This window comes from Daphnia pulex, chromosome 8 (assembly GCF_021134715.1).
Source record: "Daphnia pulex isolate KAP4 chromosome 8, ASM2113471v1".
Classification (NCBI taxonomy): domain Eukaryota; kingdom Metazoa; phylum Arthropoda; class Branchiopoda; order Diplostraca; family Daphniidae; genus Daphnia; species Daphnia pulex.
Window position 1 is genome coordinate 4,358,218 of NC_060024.1, and position 20,569 is coordinate 4,378,786.

The 20,569-nt window shown below is 40.2% G+C and overlaps 1 long non-coding RNA gene across 2 annotated transcripts; it reads right to left on the minus strand.

The window, feature by feature from the left end:
- Nucleotides 1–11,054: 11,054 nt before the first annotated feature.
- On the minus strand, nt 11,055–13,514 carry LOC124201200. 2 transcript variants are annotated; one of them, XR_006877555.1, is made up of 4 exons: nt 13,103–13,514; nt 12,886–13,006; nt 12,671–12,828; nt 11,055–11,316 (listed from the first exon to the last, which is right to left on the minus strand). It is a non-coding gene; the product is annotated as an uncharacterized LOC124201200 (long non-coding RNA). The 2 variants fall into 2 exon arrangements; XR_006877554.1 differs by having other exon boundaries at nt 12,890–13,006; nt 13,103–13,513.
- Nucleotides 13,515–20,569: the final 7,055 nt, after the last annotated feature.

Genomic DNA, 20,569 nt, shown 5'->3' on the forward strand with positions numbered 1-20,569 from the left:
TCGACCTCCAAGCTAACTCTCTTTTCTTGATTAGTTAGATCATTGACAACAATTTTTTGCATTGTCAGGTTGACGTTTGTTATTCCAACTGCAAAGGTTTGGTGCAGGTTGTTCCGGTTCAAATAATAATTGTGTTTTAGCAGGAAAATTTAAGTAGTTCTTGCTCTCTAATAAACCGAAACGTTGGACTTCTTCTTTGGATAGCGATTTAACAATATCTTGCTTGTTTTGTGGGGTTTTTTTAAAAATCAAACAGCTAAAAAATAATAAATTAGTCTATTTTTAATGTGGAAATATGAAGTTTTCTAACTGGCACAGTAAAAAGGATGCTTTAGAATGTTTCTTAGAATAATTATCATTTTCTGCTCGAAAAACTTCTATTAATAACTGTTCAGATAATTTCATGCACTTTTCAGAATGATAGAGATTGTTTGTTTTTAATCCAACAATATTTTTCAGTTTGTTCAACTTTTTCAAGAATGTGTACTCTATGACCAAGTTTTCTAATAATCATTCGGTTATTTTGTAATGGATCCCTCAATAACTGAGATTAAGAACACTTTAAAATTGTGTTCTTGGATTGGCGATTAAGCATCTCTTCAGATTGAAAATTACATTTTTATTGTATCCTTTTCACTGCGAGATACCACACCAATTCAATAAGTTATGGTTCAGAAAACCAGCTATTGTGCAATTTATTTTAAACTTTTCTAGTTTACATGTCGTATTAGGTTTCATGGAATTAAGATATTACCAGGATCATTAAGAAATTTTGCCTTTAGAAACTGCTCAACATAAACAACTTCGACTTCAATGGAGGATTAAATCATCACATATTTAAATTTTTTGTTAGTGATAAACACCCTGTTCCATATGAAGTAAGTTCCACTTATACTGCTTTAATTATGTTTTTATTTTAATTTTCTATTGCTAGGGAGTGAAGTTCATGTATGACTGTGTCACTGTATGCATTGAAAACAATCAAGGTAGCATTATGACTGATGAAATGGGATTGGGAAGAACTTTGCAGTGCATTACCATTGCATTACCCTGCTTTGGACACTACTCAAACAAGGTCCAGACTGCAAGCCCTTTTTTTTAAAAATGAGGTGTGTTTTCGCCGAAGGCGAATGTTACCAATTTATTGTCATAGGCATGGTAAAATACAAGAGTCAAATTATTATGAAGTAGAGATATAAGGATAAGAGTGGAGGATGGGAGAAGAGAGAGGGAACCGAGAAGAAAGATTAGGCAGAAGATCGAAAGTAGAACTGGAATTCTGGAAAGAGTGAAGCGGAGCGGCACGCGATTGAAAAACTGAGTAAAAAGAATAAGAAGACTAAAAAGAATTAAAAGACGCCGCTGCTGACCCCCCAGATGGTCCGGAGCGACGAGATGCTGATTTGGATGTCACCAGCACCGCGAAGCAACGGACTACTCTTACGGCCACGGTCCGGTTAAGGCGCCCGCTAGAGCCTGATGATGAAAGCAGGGTTAAAAGCGCCAGTAATTAGGGCACGAGGGACTCATGCGAAACAAAATAGCGGCCAAAATGCAACTAAGAGCACGAGTAAAGAGAATAAGCAGACTAAAAGGAATAAAAAGACGCCGCTGCCGACCCCCCAGATAGTCCGGAGCGACAAGATGCTGATTTGGAAGTCACCAGCACCGCGAAGCAACGGACGACTCTTACGGCCACGGTCCGGTTAAGGCGCCCGCTAGAGCCTGAGGATGAAAGCAGGGTTGAAAGCGCCAGAAATTAGGGAACGAGGGACTCATGCGAAACAGAAAAGCGGCCAAAATGCAACTAAGAGCACGAATCTTACGGCCACGGTCCTGTTAAGGCGCCCGCTAGAGCCTGACTGAGAGGGTGACATCAGGGTCGAATACGCCAGAAATTAGAGACAAAAGGAGCGACCAAAAACGCAACTAAGAGAACAGAATAGATATAAATAGATGGGAAAGGTAATGGCGGTTATAGTCTTTTGATGGAACATAGGAATTTGACAAACGCAGACCATAGAGTTTTCGATTGGGAGAAGGCGTCTAGTGGGACTGGCCAAGAAAGCTTTAGCTCAGCCGCAGAATCAATGAGGCGTACTCGGTGTGCGACGTGACTTACACAGACAAATAAAATGTGCGCTGCGTCTTCCACTTCCCCTGACAGGCAGGGGCAGAGCGGTGACGGGGACCTTTTAATTTTAAAAAGAAAATTGTTTAGACCGCAGTGGCCCGAGAGAAAGCTGCAAGCCCTTAATTACAAAAGTGATCTTTGTCTCTAGTAGTTTGGTCAAGGTGCATTGATTTAATGATACATTAATAATTCACTTTGAAATTTATTAACTTTTGTATTTTGTTTTACAACCTAGGGAATTGGCAGAATTAGATCAACAAGTGATGGCTAAGTGGACGAGTCAATCGAATGACGAGAATCGATGACCGAGGTCTTCAGAATCTTCGGTCATTATCTATAAATAAAAACCTTATCTTACGAAAAGAATTTAAACGATGGAAAGGAAAACTAAGCCCAAATGAATTAAATTATACGTTACCAGAAAAACCAACTGTGGATTGGCCTTGAGACTGTTCCTAAGAAAAGACAAAGAAAAATGTGTTAGAGTTAGGGTCTGAAACAGGAAACACCACCTTATCTTTGCAAAATTCTACATAAGAAGTACGGGTAAGGGAATACAAAATTATTAATTTTTAGGGAGTGGGGAAGCAAGAGGGCATAACGAACCACTACCTGAAGCATCGTCGACCTCAAAAGGTGTTGAAGAAAAACAGGCTTATTAAACCATAGGGGAGAGCGGGGTTGGATGGGACAAAAAAGTAACACCGAGTGTAACTTCCTATATCTCTTTAAATATATAGAATTAAGAAAATGTTTCAAATGAACATTAAATGAATCTATTTAATCTTTCTAAATCTATTTTTTAATTAAATTTATCTTAAAAAATGCATTAGCGGGAATGTTAAGACTGAAGTGACTTCGTTTATAAAAATCACTTTTTACACGGGGTTGTTTGGGACACTTTTCTTAATGTTAGTTTTTGTGCATAAAATGACGAAAGAATAACGAAACTGGTATACCCATTTTGTGCAAAATTCCATTTTCTTTGCAACCATCTACATTTTATGCACGAAAACCACATTATACGTTAAGACATATTGAAAAACAAATTTATTCGTCAAAAATAAGAAATTTTCAATCGATAGCTGGCTTCTAATAATCGATTCATAACTTTAAAATAATCAATTTGTTAAATATTCGTATCGATAGATGTCAAAGTTATGGCTGGTAGATTTTGAAAGTTTTCACTTGTTGGCTGTCTGTAATATCACGTAAAAAATTGTAATTGTATAGCAATAATCTAAGTTTCTAGTAAAAATGTTAATCAATATTATTCCTATATTTTTTATTTATAGTGAAATGCCACGTACTTTTAAAAGAAAAACCTTGTTCGTTCCGCTAAGTGATCGTGAAAAAAAAATTTTTTTGCTTAAAAAACAGACAAGTGGGTTAAGTCTAAGGAAGTTAGCAGTACAAGGACTATCCAAGTCCAATATTCATCGGCAACTGAAATCTTGAAAGCAACTCTTTCAAGAAAACAGGTCACAACCGTAAAGTTTTTAATAAACAAGAAGAATGTGAACTTACCAACTACCTGATTGTGGCACAAAAATTGAACTACGGACTGACACCAAGTGATACCAGAAAACTAGCTTTTTCCTTTGCAAAGTCAAACAACATTAAAATGCCATCTCCTTGGGAAGTGAATAAAGAAGCTGTAAAAGATTGGTTTTCCTCATTCCTAAGACGAAATTCAAGGCTGTCCATTAGAAAACATGAAAGGACGAGCCAAGCTCGAGCTGCAGCCGTCAATCACGTCCTCATAGAGAAATATTTTGATGACTTGGATGGCTTGTAAGAAAAGCACCAGTTCACAGATGAAGAAATCTTTAACACTGACGAAACAAATAACCCAACAGTGGTGGACCCTCAAAATATTGTTGCCGAGAAAGGAGTTAAAGTTTTAATTTTCTGGTAATGTAATTGTTGAACTGAAATTAAATTTGTATCTATTTGTTAGGTGAGTAGCGCTGTTGGTGGGGAACAAGGGATTAATGTTACCATGTTAGCATTTGTAAAAGCTGCTGGTTAAGCCTTTTCAGGCACCTTCATTTTCCCAAGAGTTAAGGTGAACCTCACCAAAATGATAAATTTGCCTGATGGTTTCCTCCCTTTAGTATGTCCTTTTAGTTGGATGACGTCTGAGCTCTTCTTGTTTTCGTTGCAGCATCTATTGAAAAATGTTAAGTGTTCTCCTGAGAAGCCAATCCTTCTTATTCTTGACAATCACACTAGCCACATTAGCTATCCCATAGTTGAGTTTTGCAACAAAAGTGGCATAGTTCTGTTCACGTTGCCACCTCACACATCTCATGTGACTCAGCCCCTTGACAAGTGTTTATTCGGTCCAATGAAATCGGACGTGTCGCAAGAACACCGTCATTGGATGCGAAATCATCCAGAGACCTTTCCTCTTTCACACACACAGACTACCAAGACTACAACATGGTGTCAGAAGTGCTCGAGTAATTTTTCAATTTCTCGCGTGTGGTGTGTTTCTTGATGTTTCACACTGAGTTGGAACTGGTAATTGTCGTTCCCTAGCCCTGATTGTGGGGTGATTCGTAGTAATTACGTGGTAATTACGTCTCTGTAGTGTCAACGCTATCCGTTTGTATCTCAAGCATCCGTTTTCGCACGTGGTTCAACTAAACTGTATCCAGGCCAATCGAGAGCATCCGTCCTCTCTCGTGGTTGATTTCAACATTTTCTGTTGCGTTTGTATCCTGGTTATCGTTTATTTGTGTTTCCGACGTTTGAAATTGTGCAGCCATGGCCCAAGGCTTGAAGTTCCCTGATCCGTTTGCGTTCACGAAGCCTAATTTGGCCTTGGAGTGGGCGCAATGGCGTCGTCAGATCGAGTGGTATATTAAAGCCACGCGTAAGGACGAGACGGATGAAGAAGTTTTAGTTGGAGTGCTGTTGTCCCTGCTTGGAAGAGAGGGAGTCAAGATTTATGAGACGTTACCATTGATTGCGGCAAATGCAAACGAGATTGCTCCGGTGTTGAATGAATTTACCACGTATTTTGAGCCCCTTAAAAGCGAGGTGTTCGATCGCTTTCTTTTTAATCGTCGTATCCAGCAACCGGGTGAATCTTTCGACACGTGGCTGGTGGAGTTACGCAGTATGGTACGGCCGCGGTTATTGAATCTGTAATACGAGACCAGATTGTTTTCGGCGTGACCAGTGAACATGTGCGCGAAAAACTTTTATTTTAAACTGACTTAAAGTTACCCGAAGCCTGCAACATTGTTCGCGCGTGTGAATCAGCTTCATCAAAACTGAACCAGATGGCGCCACGAAAAAGTACTGTTTATCGTCTACATGACAACCAGCCAAAAGGAAAGCAGGGCATGAGCTCTTACAAAAAGCCGCGTCAACCTGGCGGGAACATGTTGCAGTATGTTAATTGTCAGGATTGTGGCAGACGTCATAGAAAAGATCGATGTTCTGCAGCAAGAGTGGTGTGCTTCTCGTGTCAGCAAGTCGGCCATTTTGCAAATAGGTGTCCGAATGGGAGATCTCAGCAAGGTACGTCACACCCTCGTAAGATGGCGCCACCACCTGCACCTCAGACAGCACCCGACAACCGACGATGCGGCCTGCACAACGTGGAACTTTTATGCAACAACAGTTGCACGCCGTGGAAGAGGAAGGTTTTGATGGCCAGTTGACAGGAGCTAACAGATTCTGGGGAAAAGATTACGTCACTCATCAAATTACCTGCACAGAAGAAAAAGTAGACGAGTGGTATGAAGATATGGCGGTCGATGGAAAAGCAACTATTCGTTTTAAACTTGACTCGGGCGCTACGTGTAATATGTTGCCGTATGAGTTGTATGTGAGTGTGTGCCCGAATGGTGCTCCTTTGGAACCTGGTCCTCGAGTAAGAAACTACAGCGCAAACGGTGGTTATCTGAATGTTCTGGGCGTGTACAAGGGACAAGTGGTTCGTCGTGGAATAGCCTATGTGCTTCAATTTGTGGTGGTTAATGAACCTGGTCAACCAGCCATCTTGGGACTTCCGGCGTGCAAGTTAATGATGCTCATCAAGCGCGTTCATTCCATCACCGTGTCGCCACCACAACTACAGCCGCCAATCGTGAAAGAATTTGCAGACGTGTTCAACGGAATGGAAAGCTTCCAATTGAACATAAAATACGCCTGGCAACTGGCCCTAATCATGTGGATCCTGTGGTGTCGGCGGCGGGTCGTATTCCGTTTAGTTTGGAGAAAAAGGTGTTCGACAAACTGGATCAGATGGTTGCTGACAACATCATTGCTCCAGTAGTCGAACCGACTGAGTGGGTGAGCAGGATGCTGGTGGTTGGAAAACCTGATGGAGACGTCCGTATCTGTCTTGATCCATCTGACTTAAACAAGGCCATACAGCGGCAACACTTCATGGTGCCAACGGTGGAACAGCTGTTTGGAAAGATTGGTAAGGCAAAGTATTTTTGTAGCCTCGACGCTGCATCCGGTTTTTACCAAATACCGCTCTTCATATTTGTGCACCGTGGCAACACCCAAAGGAAGATATCGTTTCCTGCGGCTCCCGTTTGGCCTCGTCTCGGCTCCCGAAGTTTACCTTCAGGCCATGTCGGAGCTGTTCGGCGATTTGCTCGGAGTGCTGATTTACTTCGAGGATTTTTTGGTGATTGGAGAAACAATGGAGGAACTGGAGTGAAATCTGCGCCGAGTGCTGGTACGTTGCCGAGAAAAGAATTTAAAGTCGCAGTTAAAATTATGCCAATTCTTTGTTCAGAATCTTCCCTGGTTGGGCCATGTGATCGGAAATGGATCTTTGAAGCCGGATCCTGAAAAAGTGGAAGCTATTGTGAAGATGCCGGCTCCTACGAACAAGAAAGGCTTGATACGCTTACTTGGAATGGTAACGTGCTTGGACAAATTTTGTAAAGACTTGGCTGTTCTAACGCGACCTCTTCGTGACATGTTGAAGCAGGATGCGGCATGGGTGTGGGACGCGCAACAAGAACAAGCCTTGAATGCCCTCAAGTCCGCCATTTCCTCGTTGCCAGTTTTACGTTTGTTCGATGTTTCCAAACCGTTGGTGGTCTCCGTGGATGCTTCACCCATCGGTATTGGTGCAGTGTTATTGCTAGATGGCCAGCTGGTGGCTTTTTCGTCCACATCGCTGACTGAGACTCAAAAACGTTACTGTCAAATAGAAAAGGAGCTGTTGGCGGTTCAGTTTGGCTTGCTGAAATTCCGGCAATATGTTTATGGACAAAAAGTGACGGTTGAATCGGACCAAAAACCGCTTGTTGGTCTGCTGGAAAAGCCGATAGCAACTTGCTCCCCAAGGATCCAACAAATGAGACTTCAGCTGCAAAGATTCGACTTTCAGCTTGTGTATAAGCCCGGCAAGGAACTTTTCATCGCCGACACCTTGAGCCGTGCACCATCGCTGCGTTTGTTCACGGATGACATCACCCAGGATAGTGAAGACCAAGTGCATCATGTGCTTCATAGTCTCGTCACGTCCGTGTCCACCAGGAAGCGTTATACCGAAGCCACCGCCTTGGACCCAACACTGCAACTTTTGAAAATGGTGATTCAAACAGGGTGGCCTCAGAGGCATGCTCAGTGTCCGGCTGCAGTCAAACCGTATTGGTCGGTGAGGAGCCAATTGTCAATGGTGGAAGGCATTTTATTGTGTGGCAGTCGTTTTGTGGTTCCAATGTCCCTTCGTCGCAAGACCATGGAGGGTATACACGACGGTCATTTCAGTGAAACGAAATCTGTTTTACGCGCGAAATCGAGTGTACTGGCCCGGTTGAAAGGACCAAGTGAAAAACATGGTGGCCAGTTGTTCGGTTTGCCAAGAAAATCGTGGTCAAAACCCTAAGCTGCCGTTACATCCCGTCCGGCTTCCGGATTACGCCTTTCAGCTGGTGTCTGCTGATTTGTTCGAGTTTGAGCGCGTGAACTATATTTTGCTGGTGGACTCATACAGCAAATGGCCGTGTGTCGTTCCCCTAAAGTAAACAACGTCGTCAGCAATCATTGAATAGATGCCACGATTTTTGTGTGACTTTGGCCGGCCAGAAGAATTGGAGTCTGACAACGGAACTCAATTTTCCAGTGCGGAGTTCCGTGAATATTGTGCGTCGTTGAACATCAAGCAAGTGACGTCGAGTCCCGAGTTCGCCCAATCCAACGGACTGGTTGAGCGACACATCCAAACGGTAAAACGCACTTTGCTGAAGATGTTTGCTGAAGGAAATTCCCTGTGGGAGGCGCTGGCAGCCATCCGTTCGACCCCGGTGTCTCATTACCGGCCCCGTCCGTGCTACTTCAAGGACGTAATCTGCGTGGTGTGCTGCCTTTTCTCGACGCGTCCTTATCTCCAAAGCTGGTGCCGGCGTCGTTTGTACGTCAAGAGTTGTCTCGTCGACAACAAACGGCGGCGTTTGTTCAACCCCACTCAGTGAGTGTTCAGTCGTCTGCGTTGACTGTAGGACAACGTGTTCGTGCCTTGATCAAAGGGAAGTGGCAACTTGGTGTCGTAAATGTGGTGTGCCAAGAACCACATTTTTATATCGTCCGCTTAACTGATGGGCGTATGTTTCGTCGTACACGCTGGGCAATTAACGTCGATAACGCGACCAGACCGACAGCCGTTCAGCGGACCATGCAACCTTCCCGTCTGCAATTTTCACGTGGCCCGGTTGTCGTTCCACCCACTCAACCGCCGGCTTTGGTTCAGCCGAGTGGAAGTTCAGCAGTGGCTGTCCAGCTAGCCGTCGCAAGGACGGCCCGTCCAGTCGCTGGTGTCAATACTCCGTCTGGAAAGTCTTCCGTGTTCCAGTCGTCTGTTCAACAAGAGTCTACGCCGGTCCATTCTGTTTAAGCGCCCAGCCGCCCTGTTCGAGAGATTCCGGCCTCACCCGCTCGGTTATTTGTTTCCCGTATTCCCGTTCGTGACCGGGTGGTTTGGTTGCCCCCTTCGGCCAGCAGTGGTCAACATGCTCCTGTGGCCGCCCTTGGTGTTACCCGCTCGGGCCGACGCTACATCAAACCTCCTCCACCCTCTCAGTAAACGACGCAAGTCGACATTCCATCCTCCCGTCCGATTTATCTTCATGTCATTTCAATTCATTGTCGTTTCATTATTCATCGTTTCACTACTCATTGTTCATGCGTTTATTTTCATCTCACCTACTCATTGTTCATTCATCTTCGTTCACATCCTCATTGTTCATTCATGTTGGTTTATTTTTCACATTCTCGTCTTACATTTTGATTGCATTCATTTCGTATATGGTTAAGGGGGGGGGGGAGATGTTGTAAAGTCTACCACTAGGTGGCCTCGCATCTTCCTCTCTTATGTCGAGATCACCCAGACGGCACTGGAGAATACACAGACACACACAGACTACCAAGACTACAACAGAATGGAACTGAAGTAAGGAATTCACTGTCAGCTCTTGTGTCTGAAACAGATTATCAACAAGATGTTTTAGGTGATATACTAAATCCTAATCTAAATCAGCAAGGTATTTTTATACAAAATTTATTGTTAAACTGCATTAATTAACACTTTAAATACAATTACATTGCAGATGGGATATGTATTAACGTCCAATCTGATAATGTTCTCCCGTCGACTTCAGCAAGTCAAGAAGATGGAATGTCACAATACCTTTTAACAATAAATAGTGGAAAGTTGCAATTAGCTCCAATATCGACATCGTCTACTCTGGTTAGATCTGCAGTTTTTCAAACAACACTCACTGCAACGCCTTCAAACGAGCTGCCTCGTGAAAGGTTTACGCCACAAGAAGTGTTACCTCATCCGAGAATTGCCCAAAAGGACCCAGAGTACCAAAGAAAAACCAGAACAGAGGTTTTTCTCGTGTATTGACGAATTCTCCAGAAATTGCTAAGTTGAAAGAGGCACACAACACAAAAGTGTTGAAAGAAAACAATCGTGTTTTAAGGGAAAAAACAAACTGAGCAAAGTCCAAAAAGAAAATAACAACAAAGTAAGATTTACTTGAATATTTTATATTGAGTTACCGCATGCATTATTGTATTAATGTTTAAATTTTTTCATCTATGTGAAAACTTTCCATTTTTTGTTATTGTCGTGATCAGGCTTGTACAACAAAGACTACAGCAACGACGACTACATGTACCCAATCAGAATCAGTGCACCCACCGTCCAACCCTGCAAGTTGTCTACCGTAAATAAAGTTGTTTCAATACAGTTTGTAGAACCCGTTTGTTGTCTTGTATCTGGTTTTGCGAACCCGTTTAGATACGCCTATAAAGCGCAATTAAACTGTCTTGAATGAAGTTCTAAAACGGATCCAAATGCGTTGGATCAACCCCTAAATAAAACTGGGTAGAAATAGGTTTGAAAACGGCAAACGTGTACGGAATTTTTTAGCGCTTAATGTTAGTATTTCCAACGATATATTATCGTATGTCAAACTGCCAATAAACTAATATTCAAATATTTACCAGCGCGCGCTAATTTACCAATAAAAAAAAGCATGAAATTTATTGGTCCATTGTATTTATTGTTGAAAAAGACAAGTTCAATAAAATGTTACAGCTTTGAACACAACAAGTGAAGTATAGGGCTCTTTTGGCTAAATAAAATAGATCCTAAAGAGCCCTATTGTCAATTAACTAAGAAAGAAATGAAACGAAACCGAACAAAACGGAGCAATTAACGTGCAAATAAAAATGGTGGTAACGATTACATAGAAATTTATGGCAATTAAGGCATGTAAGTAAGTGTAACGACAGCAAGACATATTTCTAAATAAGAGTGGGCCTATTCCAAGGATATAAGGATTGAATCTGTTGCAGCATAGGGGTTAACAAACAAAGAACTTTGTTGACCATGTTGGTGGTGGTTGGTGGTGTTGGCCTTTTCTTTTTCTTGAAAGGACAAACAGATAGCTCTCAGTCAGTCTAAATGCAAATCTAAAGCAAAATCAAAATTAGAAATAAACCAAGAATAATGAAAACTATTGCAATAACCTACAGATCATTTTCCATCCACACACATGATAGCTTGGATGATACACGAGTAGTGGCAAGTTTGAGAATGGTCAACAAAAACCCTTTTTTGACCATGATGTTGGCCTTTTATTTTTCTCGAAGGGACAAACTGATAGCTCTCAGTCAGTCTAAATGCAAATCTAAAGCAAAATCAAAATTAGAAATAAACCAAGAATCCCGTACGCGACAGATAGCTTAAAAGTACTTGTTTCAGCTTAGAAAAATGGAAAAAATCCCTTGTTTACTAAAAACTTAGTAAGCTTAACTTTGCAACACACAGAACCATGAAAAATATAAGCTAAACATAGCTTTCCCGTGGTGAGCTAAGGATTGCTGTTTTTTCTGAAGCTTGATTCAGCTTACTCTCATCTATCCTAGAAAAAAAGGGGAAAATAAATAAATGGCGCGCGCGCACCTTTCTCTAAGCTTAACTTAGCTACTTTTATATTTCTATGCTTTTTCGTAAATTCTGGGTCATCTATCCAATTGCTGATGTGATGAGGGGTTGCTGCATTACTTGTTGATGGTCTCCGTTGGTCCTGTTGTGTCATCATCTAATACGATTTAAATTCCAATAATGAATACTATCGAAATTACACCGAATATATTTTTCTCTTCTCTTCTTTTTCTGTTTCCCTTAATCCTTTTAATGCATCGTTATCACTTATTAAAATTACCTTTAGCTAACATTGTTTTTATTGAATATATTACTCGATGTATATTTAGCCATTAGTTGATATGGCTTGCATGTGTTTATGAAAAATACTTGCAATTTATATACATATTTTGTTTTTTATTCATAGAAAAAAAGCGCAGGGTATATCCGTAAGAAATTAGACTATAAAATAGTCAATTTATCGGTAAAAATAAATTTAACATTATAGAATCTAGATTAAGAGAGCAGATGATGTACATATTGACTGCAGCATGCTGATTGCCTGATTATTAATAAAGAGAAAAGTTAGCTATTTTTATTTTCGGCTGTTTTCAGCTTATATAATCGTTACTTTTCTAATCATAGCATAGAATAAAGCTTAAATTAACATAAGAATTACATAGCATAAAATCAGAAAGAAAATGTTAGCTGTTTTCAGCTTATTTTTTCCTTAGATGATAAAACGAAAGCTTGCCCAAGCTTTTATTTTCATTGCTATTATTATTTCAAGCGATTTCAAGTATTTTTAAGGTGAATCAAAACCTGGAAGAAAAAGTAAAAGTAAGTTCAAGCTTACTAACAAAAGGTATGATCTGAGTTTAAGTCTGCCTGGTAAAATAAAAGTAATTTTCAGCTGAATAAAGCTTGGCATAAAACATTATCGACGGAATAAAATAAATCTAGCTACGTCAAGCAAAACTAACCTAACTCTTGGGCTACTATGTACAATATAAGCTAATGTAAGCTAACCTAAGCTTGGGAAACGGGGAAAAAAATAAAAAAGTACTTTTAAGCTATCTGTCGCGTACGGGATAATGAAAACTATTGCAATAACCTACAGATCGCTTTCCATCAACACACATGAAAGCTTGGATGATACACGAGTAGTGGCAAGTTTGAGAATGGTCAACAAAAACCCTTTTTTTAACCATGGTGTTGGCCTTTTATTTTTCTCGAATGGACAAACTGATAGCTCTCAGTCAGTCTAAATGCAAATCTAAAGCAAAATCAAAATTAGAAATAAACCAAGAATAATGATAACTATTGCAATAACCTACAGATCGCTTTCCATCAACACACATGAAAGCTTGGATGATACACGAGTAGTGGCAAGATTGAGCATCTGATCCAAGATCTTCTGTCTTTGATACACCTTCATGTATGTAGGCAGCTACCTGATGAGTTGATGGCATAAAACCAACAGTGAGGTTTGAGTGGTTTTCATCATGATGTAACAATAACACAAAATATTTTAACATGCCAGAACTTACAAGTGTGCTGAGAAGACATGAAAATTGAAAATTCCAATGAAAAGACATGACGACGAACTATCACTTGTCAACAACATGGCCGGCTGGCGGCTGCTGGTAGGCGCGAGAGAGAGTCCCCCTAGCGGGGGCTAATAGATTTTTCCCTTTCCATAAACAAACACACACACAGTTTCGCCACCCAATCCGCCGGAATCGCTTTCCATCAACACACACGCAAAATATTCACCAAAATTCCCAAAATATTTCAGCTGGAACGCCTTCTATAAACACACACACACACACACACACACAAATTTCTTTTTCGACTCACACAAAATGTCACCCAAAGCTAATAAAAAAACGACCGGCAGCAGTTCCTTCTCGCAACTTCACCAAAACGCGACTAATGGTAGCGTAGCTCCCTCAGCGTGGGTGTGGTGGCGCTGGTATAGACTAAACTCATCTTCAAAGACGTTGCCACATAAACAGGATTTCTATGTGTGTATAAATTTTTATTTCGTTTTATAAACGGCACGATAAGCGTTTATAAAACAGCTTGAGCAACATGAAATAAAAAACGTTTTCCATTCTCTAGTGAAACGAAGTTTTAATCGCGTTTGCCAAGATAAAACTGAAACTCAACTGATGTGTATTTTAGACGTTTAAATTTTCAGTCACAAGATACTTTTATTACGTTTTTGGGCCGTTCGATTCCATAAACGGAAACCTAGAAGGAAGACAGCTTGTAGGGAAGTCGTCTTTATTGATTTCAGCTACGGCAAAGGCGACGAAGAATAAAAGAAAATCAAAATGAAGTAACGAAAATGTTGATCTTGACAAGAACTACTCCACATCAAAGAAATCAAAGGCTACTATTCAACGAACCCGGATTCTTCGTGAAGTGAAACGCGTGTTATTTTTGGGTTAAGCCCGTCTTAGTCATTTCACAATTTAAATTTAAAACACAGATTTCTAGTATTGATTACCATACTTGTGTGCATTTAAATAACTTGCAATGTCCAAAATTTTTATCGATTCCCTTTGTCAAAAAAACAAAATGTCAAAGGTAAATGTAAGTGCCATTCAATAATTAATCATCTTTCTGTTTCAAAGACGAAATGAGATCTTTGTATTCCAATCTTTGTCGACATGTTCCATAACCACGATACATAATGTAGCCTGCGTTTTCATTTGCCTCAATGGAAAGTGGAAATACAGAAATGAAAAAAACTAATCGACGTATTGTGAACCATGATTGTTGACGACTTGCTGAAGTTTGACGGAAATTTGCTTGAAGAGTTGCTTGATAAATTCGGCAGTGCAAACCTTTGACCACATTGAGGTGATTTCTCTCTCCAAACTGCCCAGAGAGCTAGCTTCTCGTCTTGTCCCCTACTCTTAGTTGTATGGACACGCATTTTTTGGACTTGCCGAATTAACATCATGTCATAAAGGGCGTTAAAAAGAAAGTTGGGAGAAAAGGGAAAAAGCAAAGGTGAAAAATGTGCCCATTTCAGTTCAGGAGAACTTACTATAACAAAAGGTTTTTCAGATATTTCTCTGGGTTTTCTAGAGTAGGTAATAGCATTTATTCGCATTTATTATGAAATGAAATGAAATGTATTAACTATTAGAATTTTGTAGAGGGCCTATTAAATGTCGAGTAACTCAAAAAGTTACTTTCTTAACGCATTCGAATACTTGATTTATAATAAATTTGATTGTCGGAAATGGTGACGAAACCCGTCTCAACGTCTGGGGCCCAGAGAAATCTGCAAAATATGTGGATAAATTTGAAGTAAGTTTGATAAAATATATAACAATATAAAGTGATTAAATGTTCGGGTTTAGGTAGAAAAAGTTCACCTAATAAGGAAAGTTTCAGTTGTTACTAGCACTAACAAATACTCCAGGATCTTAAACGGAAAGACGTTTGTTTCAAAACAGTCAACTACAGTAAGTTTCTTTAAACCAACACTTTGTGAAATACATCAATAATACACAACCTGCAGGTCAGTATAGAGAATGGTGAAGGCAACGATGAGTTTCCTGACTTGACTTACAAGTATATGTCTGTCAGCAGCATTGGGGACATTCCTGATCGAGAAATAATTGGTAGGGAAACTTTAAAAAAAAACTTACTTCAATTAAGAAAATGGTTTTGTATAGATATGATAGGGATCTTCTACAAAAAAAGAAGAAGGTGATATCGCTGCAGTCCTATTTAAAAGAAGAGCATAGTATTAAAATTTTGGACGACAAAGGCAAGAAGGTGAGAAGTATGAAAGACAACTTTAAAATTCTTGATAATACCTTTACTTCAATTTCAGATGGAAGTGGGTTGCTCAACAATTGAACAGTTCCTGCAAAAAATGAAAATAGAAGAGTTGAAGACCATTATAGGACTCAAAGGAGTGCGACTGGTTAGGAAGGGAGAAAAACTAGCCTGTGTCACATATTCCGACACAATTGTAGAAGTAAAAGAATTGTTTATTACAACACCTCTCACTTACTTATACTTTATCGGAGATCAATACAGTAACTAAGCAGGCTGAAGAATTGAAAAAATGGATGGCGGCTGAAAGTTCAGATGTAGAAACTGTAGGAGCCACCAAATAATTAAGGTTTTCCATTGTAAATGACTCGGCAACTTTCTTAACATTGAAACGTTCTTTAAAGACTAATAAATAATGAAGACCTTTCTACTTACTTGGAAATTAAGTTGTTAGTCTGTTGTAGCATTCCCTCTCTAGTCGGGAACGGAAAAAATCTGTAGTGACAAACTTAACAAAGTCGACTACAATTTTTTTGAATTTACTAGTGGTGTTGTTTTTTGTTCAATATAGTTAAGGGCAAGAACTTTCTTTTGATTTGGGAGAAGAATCTAAGACAAATAGATCCTAACAATTGGTTGTGGTCTATTGACACTTGACAGTGTGTAAAATTATTGCGCGAATTACGACACTCTAGTATGGCAATCCGTTTCACACTTTTTCTGTTTTGCGACACCTCGCCATCTAGCGCTCGATCTGCAAGTTCAGCTAAAAACAAAAACAGTCTGACAGAGCAGAAGTAAAAAGAATTTGATTGTAATTAAACTCGCTGTTTAGCTGAATTCCTATTCCAATTTTAACCGGCAAAATTTTGCACACACAGTTAATAGGCGACCAGTGATTTGTATTTTGAGATATATTTTGAAATACATTTTGAATAATCTAAACTAACATGATGTCTTACCAGGGCTGGATCACCGCGGTGAGCTTACTACCGCGGTACTACCGTGCGGTAGCGGTAGAACCGCGCGGTAGTTCCGCACGACTTCACTCTACCGCAGTACCGCGTTAGTTTTCAAATTACCGTGCGGTAGCGGTAGTTTTCCACGCCATCTAGCGCTGATTTTGTATAACACAATAGAAAAACAATAGATGGCGCTCTAATTTTTCTGGAGCAATTCATCAGGCTCTGTTCTGGATCACCAATCTTTCACGTTTTTAGGCCAAACAATTAAAAAACAATCATAGTTATCCATTCTTAAACTTTCTAATTGACATTTGCGAATGAAATTTCATGACATGGTAGGTCAACTTGAATTAAATATGAGCGGCGTATAAGCGCCTAGCGCCTTGAGTGAGAAGAACGCTTGTTTTCCAGAAGCACGCGCACGCGTTCACGGCTTCTGAAATAAAACGTCGCACTTCCGTACTCCGCATGGTTGGAACGTTTGTTCTGCCTTGCTGGAAAGATCTATTGTACCAGTGAGCAGTTTCTTGAATGATTTTTTATTTTAAACCGTTTCGTTAAATTAAATGAAAAATTAACTCTAATTACAAGAATTAAATCATGCAAGGATGTTTAATTTAATTCGTGATTTAAACGGTTTAAAACACAGTGAATCACGGATAAATAATAAAATTGTAACAAGACGAGAAAATCATACAAATGAGAATCTTTTTGTCAAGATAAATTTAAAAAAAAATGTATTTTCAAAATCAAAACATATTTGATTGAATTTTTTGATTGATACAATACTTCAAAAAAATTATTTCTGATTTTGATTCATTAATCAAAATAAATCGTGATTGCCACTGAGGAATGGGTTTTAAGATCCAAATTAAAAAGAAAATTTTTAATGAAAGTATATCAACTCTTCTATATTCCGCTTGAAATGGATTTGAAACATTTCCACATTTTCATTTGCAAAAGAATTAAATACTACCGCAGTACGACTACCGCTACCGCGGTAGTCCCTTAAACTACCGCGGTAGTACCGTACCGCGATAAATTTTTCTTTTTTTAATTTACCGCTACCGCGGTAGCGGTAGTTTTTTTAGACTACCGGGCCCTGCCCTGTGTCTTACTATATGAACGATCCTGCGTCTCACAGGATAAACATGCATTTCGCTCAGGACACACTACTCATGCCATTCTTTTAAACTTTCCCAGTTGAAGTGAATATAATAACGGGAACCCAAAATTTATGATGAGCTACAAATAAATGACAAATAATTTTATTCAGGGGGAAAATATTGTATTGAAACCAATTTAACATTGAATATCATCAAATTCATTATCCATTTCTTCACCCTCATATACATCTTAATTTCTCTTCTTCATTGTCAGCTTCGGTTCAATCAAATCATAGATTCAGTACGATAAGATTTGATATTTTTCTTTAGGAATGCATGAACTATTAGATGACAATTCTTTCATAGATTGCCCTGGCTGTTCTTCATTCCTTTGGAGCAGTATCTAACATTCTATTAGTTTAAAGTTTTCTCTGAATGAACCTATAAATCAATCAGAATTTTTACAGTTAATACAAAAATTACATGAAGATGTTTTTTTTTTCGTTAGGATCCACTCCCCGGCGCCCGGCGTATCAAAAATGCCCGAACGGTGGACACGTTGAAGGCGATCCAATGAAACCCTCGCTAGGCCAGCAAGAAGAGAATTGCAGTAGTCTAGCCTAGAGATGACAAAAGCATGGATCAGTTGAGCAAGGGCTGCTTTAGAGAGGAACTTCTTCTTAGGTGGAAGAAGGCATTCTTTCAGATCAAGCGTATCTGGTCATCCTTCGATAGATCGGAGTCAATTGTGAACCCAAGACTTCGGACAGATGACACAGGATTGATTTTCTTATCGCCAACCTCCAGGGACAAATCAATTGGCTTTGCACCGCCGTATTTAAAAAACACAAACAGAACCTCCGTCTTCATATCGTTGTATTTCATCCGATTAAGAGAACCCACCTTTTCGTCTCTTCAATGCAGGCAGACCGAGAAGAGAATGCATTGCGCTGTTCAGCTCCAGTAGGTGTTGTCCGGAATTGAGTATATTTCTGATCATCGTCGGCATACTGATGATCATCAATACCGTGCCCGGTAGATATGTCATGAATTGGACTGGTGTACAAATTGTAGAGAACAGGTCCAAGAACAGAGCCTTGGGGAACACCAGAGGGGAGATAAACAGGAGAGGACGTATTACCAGACACACTAATTGATTGACAGCGACTAGACAAGTAGGACTGAAACCATGCAAGACTGAGACCATGAATAACGAAACGGACAGCAAGGCGATCAATAAGAATATTGTGATCAACCATATCAAAGGTCGGGCTTTGGTAAAGAAATGCCATCACAACACCAGTATCTTTGTTATCAACAGAGAGAAGGAGAACATTAAAACTTTCAATAGCGCAGTCTCAGTGGAATGGTAAGGTCTGTAGGCCGATTGGAAAGGGACAAGGAGGGACTCGGAGTCAGATTATAAGTGTGCATACAGTTGTTTAACAACCACCCACTCAATGAGCTTCGATAGAAAAGAAAGATTGGAAACAGGTCTATAGTTGCTTAGGATTTCCGGGTCGATGTTTGGCTTCTTCAGCAGTGGAGTGACCAGGGCTAATTCCATGGTATCCGGAAACACACCCGATGACAGAGAAAGATTTACAATCTTAGTTATTGGGGCAACAAGGACGTCGACCAGGTTCTTAAAAGATAAGTGGGAATAGGATCCAGGAAACTAGAGTTCGTAGAACAGCGGAGAAAAAGTGATGTAACCTCAGCAGTAGTTATTGGAGAGAACGATGAGAAAGTTCGAGACGCAAAGAATGCTCAGGTTCCAGGTCCGAGCCAGATAACACGAAACTAGACCAGATATCACAAACTTTAGTAAGAAAGAAGTCGCCGAAGTTCTCAAGAAGGGAAAGCAGGTCATCATGTGATGGAAGTCGAAGAGATGGCTTCTTGAGGAGGAATGAATCGACAATCTTAAATAACGACTTCTTCCCAGTTTGCTCGACGATCTTGGAGTTGAGAAAATTCACTTTTGCGGTAGAGATGAGACTCCGCAGGTCAGGAAGAGCCTGAAGTAAGATCTTCTTATCAATCGCCAAACCGGAAAGTTTCCATCTTCGTTCTAACCACCTCACTTGCTTCCGCATGGAATGGATGTCAGCATTATTCCATGGGTTGTCCGGACGGATGGTGAATATCCTTTTCTGAATTGGGGCGTGCGTGTTGAGAACCACGGCTAATCCTTCGTTGTACCATTCTAGATGAGTAGTTACGTCGTTAGTCCCCGCAGTGAAAAGTTTGAGATTGAGCAGATCAGTCACGAATAGATCCAGATCCAAGGATTTAAGGTCTCTGAATGTGACAGCTTTTTTCGGACTGGGCGACTAGCCCGAGCAAACCAGTGGACGGCAGAGTGGTCAGTGAGAAAATCAGAGACATAACAGTCAAGGACTAGATTATCGACTGACCTTGACAACACTAGATCTAGAGTGTGGCCACCGTGATGAGTAGATTCACCGACATGCTGAGATAAGTCACACGATTCGACGAGCGAAAGAAACTTCTGACGGAATGTATTAGATTCAGAGTCAACATGGATATTAAAATCATCCACAATCAGTAACTTTGAAGGATTAGGCAGGAGAAGTTCAAGCAGGTCAGGGAAGTCAGTCAGGAATTGGTTTGGACTGAGAGATGGAGGGCGATAAATAGTATCTGGACAGAAGTCAACTGAGAAAATACCGACACGGAGAGAGTCTCGAAAAAACAAAGCCACTCCACCACCACGACCACGAGATCTCGGGCAGTGAATAACCGAGTAGCCAGATGGACATACCTCTCGAAGTATGGTATCACCGTTTTCTTAATTTAGCCAGGTTTCAGTTACAGCCAGGGCGTCAAGACCAGTTACAGTTAGATGGTGGGATATGACATACTTGTTGCTGACAAAAGAACTGATATTGACCAAGCCACAATATAGGAATTTCTTAGCAGCTATATAAATCTTTACCGATTTGCCTCCTCTACGACCACGACGAGAAGGAAATACAGCCGGGATGTCCAGTGATCTGACAATAATCAATGATATTTATTAGAAAATCGTGTCGGACCCAGATAGGAAAGACAAAGAGAAAATAAGGTCTGCTTCGAATACCGCCGTAGAGGACTTGGGCAAAACATTGCTCTGCAC